This window comes from Triticum urartu, chromosome 3A, assembly GCF_056163025.1.
Source record: "Triticum urartu cultivar PI428250 chromosome 3A, HENAU_Tu73, whole genome shotgun sequence".
NCBI lineage: Eukaryota > Viridiplantae > Streptophyta > Magnoliopsida > Poales > Poaceae > Triticum > Triticum urartu.
In genome coordinates this window covers 249,087,916-249,103,315 of record NC_141875.1, presented here as the reverse complement: position 1 = coordinate 249,103,315, position 15,400 = coordinate 249,087,916, and positions in this window count along the sequence as shown.

The window sequence follows — 15,400 nt, the reverse complement described above, 5'->3', positions numbered from 1 at the left end:
ACGAATGCAAGAATGTATGAAAGGTTACTTTCCTCTCATTAAACATAACATGAGGGTGGTGTAGCTAGTTAGCCTGTTCGCTCATCAAACTAGAGGCCTCGGGTTCGATAACCTTACTTGAGCATAATTTTGTTTTTGTTCGACTTGTTTCTTCCACCCAATGATAGGTAGGCCCCGCATGACAGAGAGAGAAAGTGACCTGGGCCGGTGCGAGGAGGATTCTTTGACTGGTCAAAATGGATGGATATGGAGCTATATGATCTCGGCCTTGGTTCTTATTTTATAGGGTTTGCACTCTTCACACTCTCTGTCTGCTATATATATACATGCTGGAGCCTCAGCGCTTGTAGTTGCTCTCTTCACACTCTCTCACCCTCTTCAGATCTAAACAAGAATTAGTTGTCCTCTCTCTCTCCCCTCACTGCTGGTCAAAGAGCCGGCAGGATCTGTCTGCCGGGAAGGGAAGGAGGCTTAACACTGTCACCATCGGCGAGGGAGAGAATCCACTACCGGCGCATTTGTTCTCTTTCACCCAGCGGTGGCGCGGGAGGACCTCCGACCCCTTCTTCCTTGGTTCTGTACATAGTGTGGGAAGAAGAGCCTCCATTCGCCCACCGAACCACACCCCAAGAACCTTACGGTGTAATTAACTTATTCCACATGCATTGCTCTAGCTACATGTGGGCTTTTTCCACTTATGCACTCGAATCTTGATGTTGGATCAAACAGGAAAGTAGTGGGGAAAGTTGTATAGCATGAATCTAGGACATGGTTTAAAGAGGAAAGGAATGGGGGGGGGAAGTAGTGGGGAAAGTTGTATCGCATGAATCTAGGATGTGGTTCAAAAAGGAAAGGATGGGGGGAAAGTAGTGGGAAAAGTTGTATAGAATGAATCTAGGACGTGGTTCAAAGAGGATAGGAAGGGGGAAAGTAGTGGGGAGAGTTGTACAGCATGAATCTAGGACGTGGTTCAAAGAGGAAAGGAAGGGGGGAAAGTACTAGTCCAGACTGGCTATCCAGCACCTACGTTGGTCAAAAAGACAAAACAATGACAAACGCAGTATGCACATCTGTAATGAACTGATCTTTTTTGTTTTGGGGGGACAAGGCTATAGAGTTTCAGCAGGACTAGATTTGCTGCGCTCACATAGGGAAAGGTGTCTAAAGATAACAAAACTAGGACCAACACAAATATGCTCCTTGGTTGTTTGTTCTTTGTTGCAATAGACTGTGCATCACCCCTTCATACATCGGTAGATGCACATGCTGATGGTGAGTCCATTGTCCCGTGCAACTCTATAACTATTGTTAATCTAAGGCCCTGTTTAGTTAAGAAGTCCTAGGACTTTTTTCAGTCCCAACTAAAAAGTCCCTAGTCCCTACCTGCTTGGTTCCAAGGACTATACATGGACTAGAGATTACTAAATGACATGCTAAAAGACTATCTTACCCCTAGTAATGAACTAATAGAGATAAGGTGCGATGCGGGGCAGGGGCGACTGTTGGAAAAAGTCCCAAAAAGACTCTCCCTCGGGGTCTTCTTTCTTTAGTCCCAAATGCCCACTTTTAGTCCGTAAAAGTCCCTCCTGTTTGGTTTAGATGGGACTGAAAGGGACTTTTTTTAGTCCCTACACCAAAAAGTCCCTGTAAACAAACACCCTCTAATAATGCCATTGCAAAATTGGTGCAATGCCACAGTTAAAATCAAATTACATGTTTAACAAATTTTATTGTTAATATAATCCCCTTTAATATGAATCAATGCCACAGTTTGAGAAGTGCTACTGTCTTTCTTTATTTCCCAATTAGATAAGTTAGATGCTTCTTTTTGTTGGCTTCTGTGTCATCCACCGTTATTGACCACTTGTTGTTTCCATTGCACCTCTGTGTAAACAGGGTTATCTACTTCACCTCGTTCCTATTGTGACCTTTTGTTGCACTGCACAAAACACTTTTGTTTTAAGAGTGTTTTGTGCAGTTCAACCAAAATGTCACACCGACAATGTTGCTTGATTGCTTGATCTTAGTGGAACTGCACAAGAGGAGATCTTACTTCCTATCCATGTTGGCAAATTTGGTTCAGCTCTTCTTCTTGTGAGTTGTTTGAATTTCACGTCATGAGAGGTCAGTACTAGCCTTATTTCACATGATTGTGTAGTGTGCTTTCATATGTTATGGTACTTGTACAGCAATGTTTCTTGATTTTAGTAAACTGCACAAATGGAGACAAGACTTCCAATCTATATGTGCACCGTAATATCCCATTGAGGTAAGATAAGGATATTGCACGACTTTTGGCCTATACTTTGCCACTTTCATTAGAAAATTAATGTCGTTGTTTAGTGCTATAGTTGTGCTCCCTAATTGACATGCCAAATCTTACATTGAAGGCGAAGCTTGTCTATTATTGAACCAAGTGATGAAGGGGAAGAACAAGCGGAAGAAAAACAAAAATCAACTCCCGGTGCTGTAATGAAGCACTGGAACTGTGATGACACAAGTAATGATATAGTTTTGCATCTTAATTTATTGCTATGGCTAGAACGAGCAATTGGTTTGCCACTAATTTGATGCCACTCTTAATGTAATATGTAATTATCTCTACTTCTGCAAATAGGGATCTTCTTTGAAGATACCATATATTTTAGTGGAACTACACAAGAAGATGTTGGAAACATTAAACTAATCGAGGAGTATATAGTAAGCATGGCAACCACAATAGATAACAACAGATGGTTCCGGAGAAGTGCTTGATCTGTATGCTCTACACAATAAGCTTCCTGACCAAGGTTATTACTCCCCACAGATTTTATCCATATGACTGAGCTTTGTCATCTCTATTGGTGTTGTGCTATTGTTTATATACTATCATGAGAAAATGCTATTGTCCTTGAGAAGTTCTTCATCTGTGTTGTTTTAAATATTTCATTTCCTTTTTTTCGAGCAAACAGGGATGGTGTCTGCTTGTCTTTGCACAACATGATCATCCTCTTGTGAAGAAGAATATGGTGTACGTGAAGTGACTAGTTCCGATTATGCCAGGATGAAGAAGCCATGTCTATCTTCTCATAAGAAGGAGCAGTTGAAGGATGGTTACATTACTCCCCACAAGACCAAACTAACTTCAGCTCAGAAGGACTGCCAGATCTCCATCTTTTTTGTTGTGATGCACAAGTACAATGTTGTTCTAGGATTCGTTCTGGTGAGTTCCATTTTTTTAAAGTGTGCTCTACATGGACCATGTAGGTGCCTGTTTAAACTGTCAATTCATAGTACTGTTTGCTTTATACTAATCACTTATTTTGTATTTGTGCAAACATGGGTGCTCAACTTGATTTCAATGGGAACTGCACAAAATGTTCATGAATACATTGAATCATTCATTTCCACCACAAGAAAGGAGGTGCCGATATGTTCAAGGCGTTGCAACATATAAAGGCGAAATCATACAAGCTACATGCAAATTTGGTTGATTTTGGTGGAACTGCACAAAAAGAACAGTTGGTTTATTTAGCACGAGGTGCCATGTGAATGTCTGAACTGATGGCAAACCTTGCCCATTCCACAATCGTAGGCATTTGATATTTTGCAATGGGAAAACCTTGTCAAAGTTTGCTCATTGATGTAGGCAAAACAACACGCATTTGACATTCTGGAATGGGACAACCTTGTCAAATTTTGCTCATTGATGTTAGCAAGAAGACATGCATTTGATATTTTTGAATGGGACGCCCTTTGCTTTCAGCAGCATCGATCAATTTTTCTTTATTGTTTAGTTGTGAAGTAAATATTGGCTCTGACAGGTGAATCGCTGAGATGCATAATCATCGATTGTTTTGAATGTTCTCTATGAATTGCCAGGCATGTGTGTTTGATTGCAATGTATAGGAACGCTAAAAAGCAGCTCAGACTCTTTGCACTCCCTTTATTCCTTTTTACTTCGTGTCGGCGTTCTGGGAACGGGGGTCCCCAGACTTGCCTGCCCGCGGCCCGCAGCGTGGCTCCACCAGCGGCCTGTATGGCCCATCTTCACCGACAAACAGTCAAGACCCTCCCGAGGGGTCAAGTCTCGCGAGGCGGATGACGCAAGACTTCCTTAGGGGCGGCCTCACCAGGCTGGCTTGTGAGGGGCAGAGAGATCAAGGCAAGGCATACCTCGCAAGGTTTCTGTGACGCAAGCCGTGATGCCTGGAGCCAGGCGGGCGCCAGGAGGGCGCGAGCGCGCAGTGTCCTCGTTTCCTCTTTGGTGCTAAAGGCGCAAGCACAGACGAGGAGTCCCGAGGCACCAGACAAAGGTTTCCATATCGGTGCAACAATACCAACACCAGTAGGACGGCAGGACGGAGGTCACCGTGGAGCCCAAGATGGCGTCACCACCAGAGCCTTTGGCAGGCGAAGACTACTTTTGTCAGGATAGCTTGTACTAGTTGTCTCCCTTCGAATATGGCCATTGTGGGATCCCTTCCCACCTAATATTTGGGAAGAGGACCAGGGCCTCTATAAATAGTACTAGCCACCACCATAGAAAGAGGAGAAGATCATCTTGGACTAGATCCATTCCACCAAGGCCACCAGACAAGTTCACCAAGCACAAGAACACCTCTCCTCGGGAGGCTGTTCTTCCCTTGTAACTATTCATCATCCGCCCAAGAGGCAATCCACAACACCACACCGGAGTAGGGTATTACACCACAACGGTGGCCCAAACCAGTATAAATCTTGTGTCTCTCGTTCTTTCAGTCCGTCGAGCTAGGCCGTGATATCGTTGAGTGTGCAAGCTAGAGAGGGGGAGAGATCTTTGTGCGCACCCCAGTGTTCGAACCTCAAGGGTTTTGCCAAAAACTGAAATCCGACATTTGGCGCGCCAGGTAGGGGTGCGCCGAAGCTTTCCTCTTCGTTCCACGCTTCACCACTCCGTCAACTTCATGGCTGATGCTCGCCAGGCCCGTGCTGAGCGCCGGGCCGCTCTCGCCACCCGTGTCGCTCAGACAGCCCCTGTCGACGGACCTCCCCGTCGTTCTCCGTCACCCACCGCCAATGCCGCCACCGGCCCGGTGGCAAACGAGCAGTAAGCCTCTTCACTGCACCCCTCTGTGCGGTGAGACGGTCGCACCGCCACCCCGTCGCTGACTTCGGCCGTCTCATCGTCTCAAGCTCGCCACGCACCCACGGACGGGCAGGCCGCACTGCTCGATTACCTCTACGAGGACTGGTTGGATCGCATCACTGAGATCATCAGCGCCGCGGGGGGCTCTCCCGCACCATCCCTCTCACTGCCTCGCCCGCCCCCGGCTGCGGGCGACGTGGCTCACGGAGCACCTCCGGCCCCTCAGCACGAAGACGGCGCCCTCGCACCGAGGCACATAGCTCATGGAGCGCCTCAGCCTCGCTCGCGTCAAGACAACGTCCTCGCTCCAAGATGCGTGGCCCAGCGGCGTGATCCGCCGCGCCGTGTGCCCGTGCGCGAAGAAGGAAGTTGCCCGGAGGTTCCTGATACGTCCATTTTGCATCATGCTTTTATATCGATATTTATTGCATTATGGGCTGTTATTACACATTATGTCACAATACTTATGCCTATTCTCTCTTATTTTACAAGGTTTACATAAAGAGGGAGAATGTCGGCAGCTGGGATTCTTGGATGGAAAAGGAGCAAATATTAGAGACCTATTCTGCATAGCTCCAAAAGTCCTGAAACTTCACGGAAGTCGTTTTTAGAATATATATAAAAAATACTGAGCGCAAGAAGTTCCGGAGGGGGGCCACACCCTGCCCACAAGGGTGGGGGGCGCGCCCTACCCCCTGGGCGTGCCCCCTGCCTCGTGGGCGCCCTGGTGGCCCTCCGATGCCCATCTTCTGCTATATGGAGTCTTTCGATGAGGATAAAATCATAATCAAGGTTTCGGGACGAGACTCCGCCGCCACGAGGCGGAACCTTGGTGGAACCAATCTAGGGCTCTGGCAGAGCTGTTCTGCTGGGGAAACTTCCCTCGGGAGGGGGAAATCATCGCCATCGTTGTCACCAATGATCCTCTCATCGGGAGGGGGTCAATCTCCCTCAACATCTTCACCAGCACCATCTCCTCTCAAACCGTAGTTCATCTCTTGTATCCAATTCTTGTCTCTAAGTCTGGGATTGGTACCTCTGGGTTGCTAGTAGTGTTAATTACTCCTTGTAGTTGATGCTAGTTGGTTTATTTGGTGGAAGATCACATGTTCAGATCCTATATGCATATTAATTCCCCTCTAATTATGAACATGAATATGCTTTGTGAGTAGTTATGTTTGTTCCTGAGGACATGGGAGATGTCTTTCTATTAGTAGTCATGTGAATTTGGTATTCGTTCGATATTTTGATGAGATGTATGTTGTCTCTCCTCTAGTGGTGTTATGTGAATGTCGACTACATGACACTTCACCATTATTTGGGCCTAGAGGGAGGCATTGTGAAGTAATAAGTAGATGATGGGTTGCTAGAGTGACAGAAGCTTAAACCCTAGTTTATGTGTTGCTTCGTAAGGGGCTGATTTGGATCCATATGTTTCATGCTATGGTTAGGTTTACCTTAATACTTTTGTTGTAGTTGCGGATGCTTGCAATAGAGGTTAATCATAAGTGGGATGCTTGTCCAAGTAAGGACAACACCCAAGCACTGGTCCACCCACATATCAGATTATCAAAGTACCAAACGCGAATCATATGAACATGATGAAAACTAGCTTGATGATAATTCCCATGTGTCCTCGGGAGTGCTTTTCTCTACATAGGAATTTGTCCAGGATTGTCCTTTGCTACAAAAAGGATTGGGCTACCTCGCTGCACTTTATATACTTTTGTTACTTGTTGCTCGTTACCAATTATCTTATCGCAAACTATCTGTTACCTATAATTTCAGTGCTTGCAGAGAATACCTTGCTGAAAACCGCTTATCATTTCCTTCTGCTCCTCGTTGGATTCGACACTCTTACTTATCGAAAGGACTACGATAGATCCCCTATACTTGTGGGCCATCAGTTCCCCGTCCGCAAGAAGATGCTCCACCGCTTCTAGCACCACCACATCAGGATCGCTTGCTACGACAGGGCCATGTGCCACTTGCCGTGGTAGCGCAGGGACGCCAAGGTCAAGCTCCTCCTCCATGACGGGCCACGGTGGGCTGCCGCGCCTTTACTCCTGAGCTGCGCAACATTGTCTGGCCAGGCAAGTTCAAGCCAGATTAGCCTCCTCGCTACAACGAATCCCCCGACCCTGCAGAGTTTCCGCAGCTCTATGAGCTGACCATCGAAGCGGCCAACGGTGACGAAAAGGTCATGGCGAACTGGTTTCCCATGGCTCTCAAGGACGGCGCCCGCTCATGGCTCCTGAACCTTCCCACAGGCTCGATTTCCTCCTGGGATGAGATGCGCAGCCACTTCATCACCAACTTCCAGGGCACTCGCGACCGGCCCCCGGTCGCGGGTGACCTGCGCTGGATCAAGCTACAGCCGGGAGAAACCCTGCAGAAGAACATCCAGCGCTTCAACAACGCGCGTATCAAGATCCCCAAGGTGACGGACGAGGCCATCGTCTCTTCATTTTCCGATGGCGTCCGTGACGTCAAGATGAAGTAGGAGCTCGCCATCCATGAGGAGTTGTGCACGACCTTGGAGTTCTTCAACATAGCAACCAAGTGTGCAAGGGCTGAGGAGGGGTGTCTCTCCCTCCTCGAGCTCCCTGTTGCGGATCCAGAGGAGAAGAAGTCCAAGGTCAAGGACGTGAAGCGCAAAGGAGTGGTCGTGCTCATGGCAGAACCGGACACCAAGCGCGGCCGAGATCTTCCCGAGTCGCCCAAGGGTGGTCGTACATTCTGCGCCTTCCACAACGTGCGAACACACAACACCAACGATTGTCAAGAGCTGTGGGCCATTCGAGATGGACGCTTCGGTCGACACCCCGAGCGCAACGACCGAGGCTACGGCCGAGGAGGTGGACGAGGTGGAGGATGTTGGGACGACTGTGGGCCCCGCCAGGAGTGGTGCAACCAGCCCCGCGAGGATCGTTGGCAAGACCAGCCTCGTGAGTGCGCCTGGAGGGACCAGCCTCATGAGGATCGTCCTCAGGGCATCCCTGGTCTCCCCCCGCTGCCGCCGCCAAGAAGGAACGATGACCACCAACAGGATGAAGGGGCTGGGGGATTCCAGGAGCTGCGCACCATCGCCTACATCTTGGGTGCCGCTCAGGCTCCAGCCTCCCAACGCATCTTCAAGCAGTTCTCCCACAAAGTGAATGCAGCCGTCCCCAAGCTCGAGGCTACGCGCCCGCTCAGGTGGTCCAAATACGCCTTCACCTTTAGCTCGGCAGACCAGCTCAAATGCGCGGCAACCGCTGTAGTCCTCCCGATGCTCTGTTCGTCCATCATCAGGAATGTCCAAGTCACCAAGACCCTCATCGACGGCGGCGCAGGACTCAGTGTCCTGTCCGTCGAGACATTCGATAGCCTTTAAGTGCCATACGATCAGCTCCAGCCTACCAAGCCTTTCTCAGGAGTGACAGATGGCTCCACCATCCTGATAGGGCAAGTTCACCTCCCTGTCACCTTCGGCCGGCGCGACAACTACCACACCGAGCTCATCGACTTCGATGTCACCCACATCCGCCTGCCGTACAATGCCATCCTCGGGTATCCAGCACTGGCCAAGTTCATGGCAGTCACCCACCATGGCTACAACATCCTCAAGATGCCAGGAAGCAGCAGAATCATCACAGTCCCTTGCGAAGAAAGAGACATGGTGTGCTCCCTCGAGCGCGCCTTCCAAGCCGCATCAATCGAAGACCCTGACAGCATGGGTGCGCAGTACCCTCCTGAGGCCAACCCCAAGAAGAAGAAGCAGCTACTCCGTGCTGGGACTCAAGGGAGCGGCGCCACTTCAGGATCCGCGCTAGCACCAGGGGCTCCTCCCTCCCTCGCATAGGGAGGCGCGCCCGGCACCCACCTTGGGCAGGGCTCAGGGGCTCTCTTTTGGAGGGCCTCAAACTTGGCCAACATCATGAGCGAGGCGCTCGGGCATCACGTGGAGGCGTGTTTCGCGGCACATTTCCCTCAGAAGGGCACCGGGCGAGGAGCACCCGGCGCTCAGGAGTTCATCACCAGGGCATCTCAGGAGCTTCAGGAAGCCAGTGCAATACGCGGCGACCGGCACCCCCCGGGCGTTGCTCCCCACCCAGGCTAGGGTGGTGAGCTGCGTGTCTGCGTCGACATCCCGTGGCTCAAGAGGGCCGCATCTCAGGAGCTCTTCTGGCCTTCACGCGTGGGACGCTGCAAGGGTCCACCTCACAGCTATGTTCACATGCCGGTTGGCCTGCCGAGCGTGGCTGCCGCCTTCCAGCGCAACCTGCAGAGCATCATGGCGGGTCAGGAGGCCAGGCATCACACAGTCCTGGCGGAGATGGAGACGGTCCTTAGGAGGCCGCCCGAGCCTCTAGAGCCTTCCGAGGCTCAGGGCCTCGACAGCTCATGAGGGGTGACATCTTCGCTACGTGTCTTCAGCTACCCCAACACTCCTTTGACAACCAAACCAGGTCACATCTCTCCATGTTCATTTAGCTGGGAGCGCCCCCTAGGCCGCATCATTCCCAGGCCGCGTGGGTCAGTCACTGTGGCATCTATCCACTTGTGTTTTTAGTTCACCTTGCTGGGGGCGCCCCTCGGGCTGCATCAACCCCAGGCCGCTCGGGTCCGACCTAGTGGCATGTATCGTTCATGCATTTACCTAAGCCAGGATGCTTTTCAAGCATAGCCTATCTATGGTTATCACCTGCTTGATTGTCGCCCACCACGGGAGCCACGCGCCGATCGTCTTTCTTCAGGATCCTTCACATAAGAAGGCTAGGCACGGCATGTGTGCTCGGGCCTGTCCCTGCAGTGTCGATAAATCCAACAACTGAGCTCTGTCTGGCGGGCCGACCCCGTTCACGTCACCTCCTAGGGTCGTTGGTGCTTGGCCTTCTTGTGCGATAACCGTAGGAAATTCATTCGGCCCAGGTTGTCTAACCATCTCGCAGGAACACCGCAACCATCAAGAACCAATAGCAGGCGCAACCCGCTTTGAGGTAGGGCCTCATGAGTCCCGCGCTGGCTCACGAGTGCCTAGATACACCTCGTCTAGCCCTGCCGTGCAAGCCACGTGTGAGGGCGGGGCTGTACACGCCCTGAGGGCTCTCCGCATTAGGGAGACCTCTCCCACGTACCTGTGGAAGCATGATACGTCTCCAATGTATCTACTTTTCCAAACACTTTTGCCCTTGTTTTGGACTCTAACTTGCATGATTTGAATGGAACTAACCCAGACTGGCGCTGTTTTCAGCAAAATTACCATGGTCTTATTTATGTGCAGGAGCAAACGTTCTCGGACTGACCTGAAACTCCACGGAGCAACTTTCCAGAAAATATGAAAAATACCTGCAAAAGATAAAGGCCAGGGGGACCACCACCTCTCCACGAGGGTGGGGGGCGCCCCCCATACCTCGTGGGCCCCCTGTTGCCTCTCTGACTCCAACTCCAACTCCATATATTGAGTTTCGAGGAGAAAAAAATCAAAGAGAAGAAATCATTGTGTTTTAAGATACGGAGCCGCTGCCAAGCCCTAAAACCTCTCAGGAGGGCTGATCTGGAGTCCGTTCGGGGTTCGAGAGAGGGGAATCCATCGCCATCGTCATCATCAACCATCCTCCATCACTAATTTCATGATGCTCACCGCCGTGCGTGAGTAATTCCATCATAGGCTTGCTGGACGGTGATGGGTTGGATGGGATCTATCATGTAATCGAGTTAGTTTTGTTAGGTTAGATCCCTAGTGTCCACTATGTTCTGAGATTGATGTTGCTATGACTTTGCTATGCTTAATGCTTGTCACTAGGGCCCGAGTGCCATGATTTCAGATTTGAACCTATTACGTTTTCATCAATATATGAGTGTTCTTGATCCTATCTTGCAAGTCTATAGTCACCTATTATGTGTTATGATCCGTTAACTCCGAAGTGACAATAATCGGGATACTTACCGGTGATGACCGTAGTTTGAGGAGTTCATGTATTCACTATGTGTTAATGCTTTATTCCGGTTCTCTATTAAAAGGAGGCCTTAATATCCCTTAGTTTCCGTAAGGACCCCGCTGCCACGGGAGGGTAGGACAAAAGATGTCATGCAAGTTCTTTTCCATAAGCACGTATGACTATATTTGGAATACATGCCTACATTATATTGACGAATTTGAGCCAGTTCTGTGTCACCCTAGGTTATGACTGTTACATGATGAACCGCATCCGGCATAATTCTCCATCACCGATCCATTGCCTACGAGCTTTCCACATATTGTTCTTCGCTTATTTACTTTCCCGTTGCTATTGCTATCATCACTACAAAATACCAAAAACATTACTTTTACTACTGTTACCTTTTGCTACCGTTACCACTACTATCATATTACTTTGCTACTAAACACATTGCTGCAGATATTAAGTTTCCAGGTGTGGTTAAATTGACAACTCAGCTGCTAATACTTGAGAGTATTCTTTGGCTCCCCTTGTGTCAAATCAATAAATTTGGGTTGAATACTTTATCCTCGAAAACTGTTGTGATCCCCTATACTTGTGGGTTATCAAGACTATTTTCTGGCGCCGTTGCCGGGGAGCATAGCTCTATTCTTTGAGTCACTTGGGATATATATCTGCTTATCATTATGAAGAACTTGAGAGATCCAAAAACCAAGATCTATCCCTCAACTACGAGGGGAGGTAAGGAACTGTCATCTAGCTCTGCACTTGATTCACCTTCTGTTTTGAGTAAGTTTGCGACACCTACACCTGCTTCTGCAATTCATTCTGATATGTCGCATGTTATTGATGATGCCACTTTTGCTATGCATGATACTTATGATGAAACTACCTCTATGCCTGATACTACCGTGCCACTTAGTGATTTTCTTGATGAACAACTTGGTAGGGCTAGAGAAATTGAAAATATTGAATCTGATGATATTGATGAAAGTGATGATGAAGAATCACTTGTTATTCCTAAGCATTATGTTTTTGATCAAGAAGCTTCTTTAGCTATTTTAGCTTGCAAAAATAGAAATGGACTCAAAAGGTTATTAGCTAAATGGAGTAAGAAATCTCTTAATGCTAGAATGAAACCCGACCCTGCTTTTGCTACTTCTCCTATCTTTGTTACTGATAAGGATTATGAATTCTCTATTGATCCTGATATAATTACTTTGGTTGAATCTGATCCTTTTCATGGTTATGAATCTGAAACTGTTGTGGCACATCTTACTAAATTGAATGATATAGCCACCCTATTCACTAAAGATGTGAGAACTCGTTACTTTTACATCCTTAAAATATTTCCGTTCTCATTAAAGGGTGATGCTAAGATATGGTTTAATTCTCTTGATCCTGGTTCTATGCGTAGTCCCCATGATATTATTCATTACTTCTGTGCTAAATATTTCCCTTCTCATAAGAAACAAGCTTCTTTAAGGGATATATATATAATTTGGTGCAAATTGAAGAAGAGAGTCTCCCACATGCTTGGGGGAGGCTTCTCCAATTACTTAATGCTTTGCCTGATCATCCTCTTAAGAAAAATGAAATACTTGATATCTTTTATAATGGACTAACCAATGTACCCAGAGATTACCTGGATAGTTGTGCTGGTTCTGTTTTTAGGGAAAGAACGCCGGATGAAGCTGAAATTCTATTGAATAATATGTTGACAAATGAAAATAATTGGACACCTCCGGAGCCAATTCCTGAGCCTATTCCTAAACCAACTCCGAAGAAGAGGGGTATTCTATTTCTCAGTCCTGAAGATATGCAAGAGGCAAAGAAATCTATGAAAGAAAAAGGTATTAAAGCTGAAGACGTTAAGAATTTACCTCCTATTGAAGAATAACAAGGTCTTAATTTAGCACCTGTTGAAGAAACATATAATCTTGATCCATTACCTATTGAAGAAACTCATGGTGTTTATAACCCGACACAGCTAGTAAAGGTAAATTCTCTCTACAGATATGATGAAGCTGAAATCCCATTTACTAAATTTTCTAGCCCATGCTTAGATGAGTTTGATAAATTTATGGCTAAGCAAGAAGACTTTAATGCTTATTTTGTTAGACAATTGAAATACAATTCAAATATGCTTGAACACTTGCGTGATTATATGGCTAATGTTAAAGGTGAACTTAAACTTATTAGTAAACACGCTTCTATGGTTACCACTCAAGTAGATCAAGTACTTAAAGCTCAAAATGATTTTCTCAATGAATTGAATAGTAAGAATAATGCTAATGCTATTAGAGTGGCTACTAGAACTGGTAAAATGACTCAGGAACCATTGTATCCTGAAGGCCATCCTAAGAGAATTGAGCAAGATTCTCAGAGAAATAATATAGATGTACCTAGTTCTTATAAAAAGAAGAAAAAGAAAAGTGATAGGACTTTGCATGCTTCTAGTGATCCTATTACTGAAATACCTAAGAATCCAAATGATATTTCTATTTCTGATGCCGAAACACAATCCGGTAATGAACCTGAAACTAGTGATAATGTTAACGATAATGTTCATAATGATACTCAACCTAGTAATGATAGTGATATAGAAATTGAACCTGCTGTTGATCTTGATAACCCACAATCAAAGAATCAACGTTATGATAAAAACGACTTTGTTGCTAGGAAACATGGTAAAGAAAGAGAGCCTTGGGTTCAGAAACCCATGCCTTTTCCTCCCAAACCATCCAAGAAAAAGGATGATGAGGATTTTGAGCGCTTTCCTGAAATGATTAGACCTATCTTTTTGCGTATGCGATTGACTGATATGCTCAAAACAAATCCTTATGCTAAGTACATGAAAGATATTATTACAAATAAAAGAAAGATACTGGAAGTTGAAATTTGCACCATGCTTGCTAATTACACTTTTAAGGGTGGAATACCAAAGAAACTTGGAGATCCCGGTGTACCAACTATACCATGCTCCATTAAAAGAAACTATGTTAAAACTGCTTTATGTGATCTTGGAGCCGGTGTTAGTGTTATGCCTCTCTCTTTATATCATAGACTTGATTTGAATAAGTTGACATCTACTGAAATATCTTTGCAAATGGCTGATAAATCAACTGCTACACCTATCGGTATTTGTGAGGATGTGCCTGTTGTAGTTGCAAACGTTACTATTTTAACGGACTTTGTTATTCTTGATATTCCCGAGGACGATAGTATGTCTATTATTCTTGGAAGACCCTTTTTGAATACTGCAGGGGCTATTATTGATTGCACAAAGGGAAATTTCACTTTTCATGTTAATGGTAATGAGCATACGGTACACTTTCCGAGGAAACAACCTCAAATTCATAGTATCAACTATATTGGAAAAATTCCATCGATTATATTTGGAGGTTTTGAATTTCCTCTTCGTACTGTCAAGAAGAAATATGATATTCTTATTATTGGGGATGTGCATATCCCCGTTGAGGTAACATAGTGTTATTCGAAATTTCTCTGGTTCCATGTTATTCGGAATGAGTTCGTTAACAAGACTTGATCAACCTTGTTAGTGGATTTCTTTTGATGATAATGAGATGGATAAAACTAGCACAACTTTCTGTACCCCACTTTTACTTTCTGTTATTTATATTAAATAAAATAAAAATAAATATTTTTCTGTCTGTTATCTGATTATCTGTGCAATATAAAAATACCTCGAAAATAAAAGTTCTCCAAATGCCCTGAAATTTAAATATGATTTTTTCTAGAATATTTGAGAATATTTGGCACTGAGAACACAACAGGGGGCCAACCACCTGCCCATGAGGGTGGAGGGCGCGCCCTACCCCCCCTGGGCGCGCTCCCTGCCTCGTGGGCCCACGGTGGCCCTCCTCCACTTATCCTTTCACCCATACACTTCTTCTTCCTCCCACAAACACGAATAACCAGCTCAAACCCGAGTCCAAGCTCGTTTTGCTGCCATTTTCGATCTCCTTGCTCAAAGCACCTCTCACAAAACTGCTTGGGGAGATTGTTCCTTGGTATGTGACTCCTCCATTGGTCCAATTATTTTTTTTCTAGTGCTTTATTCATTGCAAATTTTTGCTGCTTAGGTGACCCTGTTCTTGAGCTTGCATGTCAAATTTATATGGTCAAAAGTAGTTTTGATGCATGATATAGGCTCTAGGCACTTGTAGGAGTAGTTGCTATCAATATTATTGAGTTTGGTTTACTTCTATTTTGAAGTTACTAAAAAATTTCAGAATTTTTCAGAGGAAGAAATATGCTTAGGAAAATGTTCCAAGGTGGTTCTTCAAGGAAGCAAGGACCCACGCTTGCAATGCGTGATGCTCATGATGAGCCACCAAGAGACGCT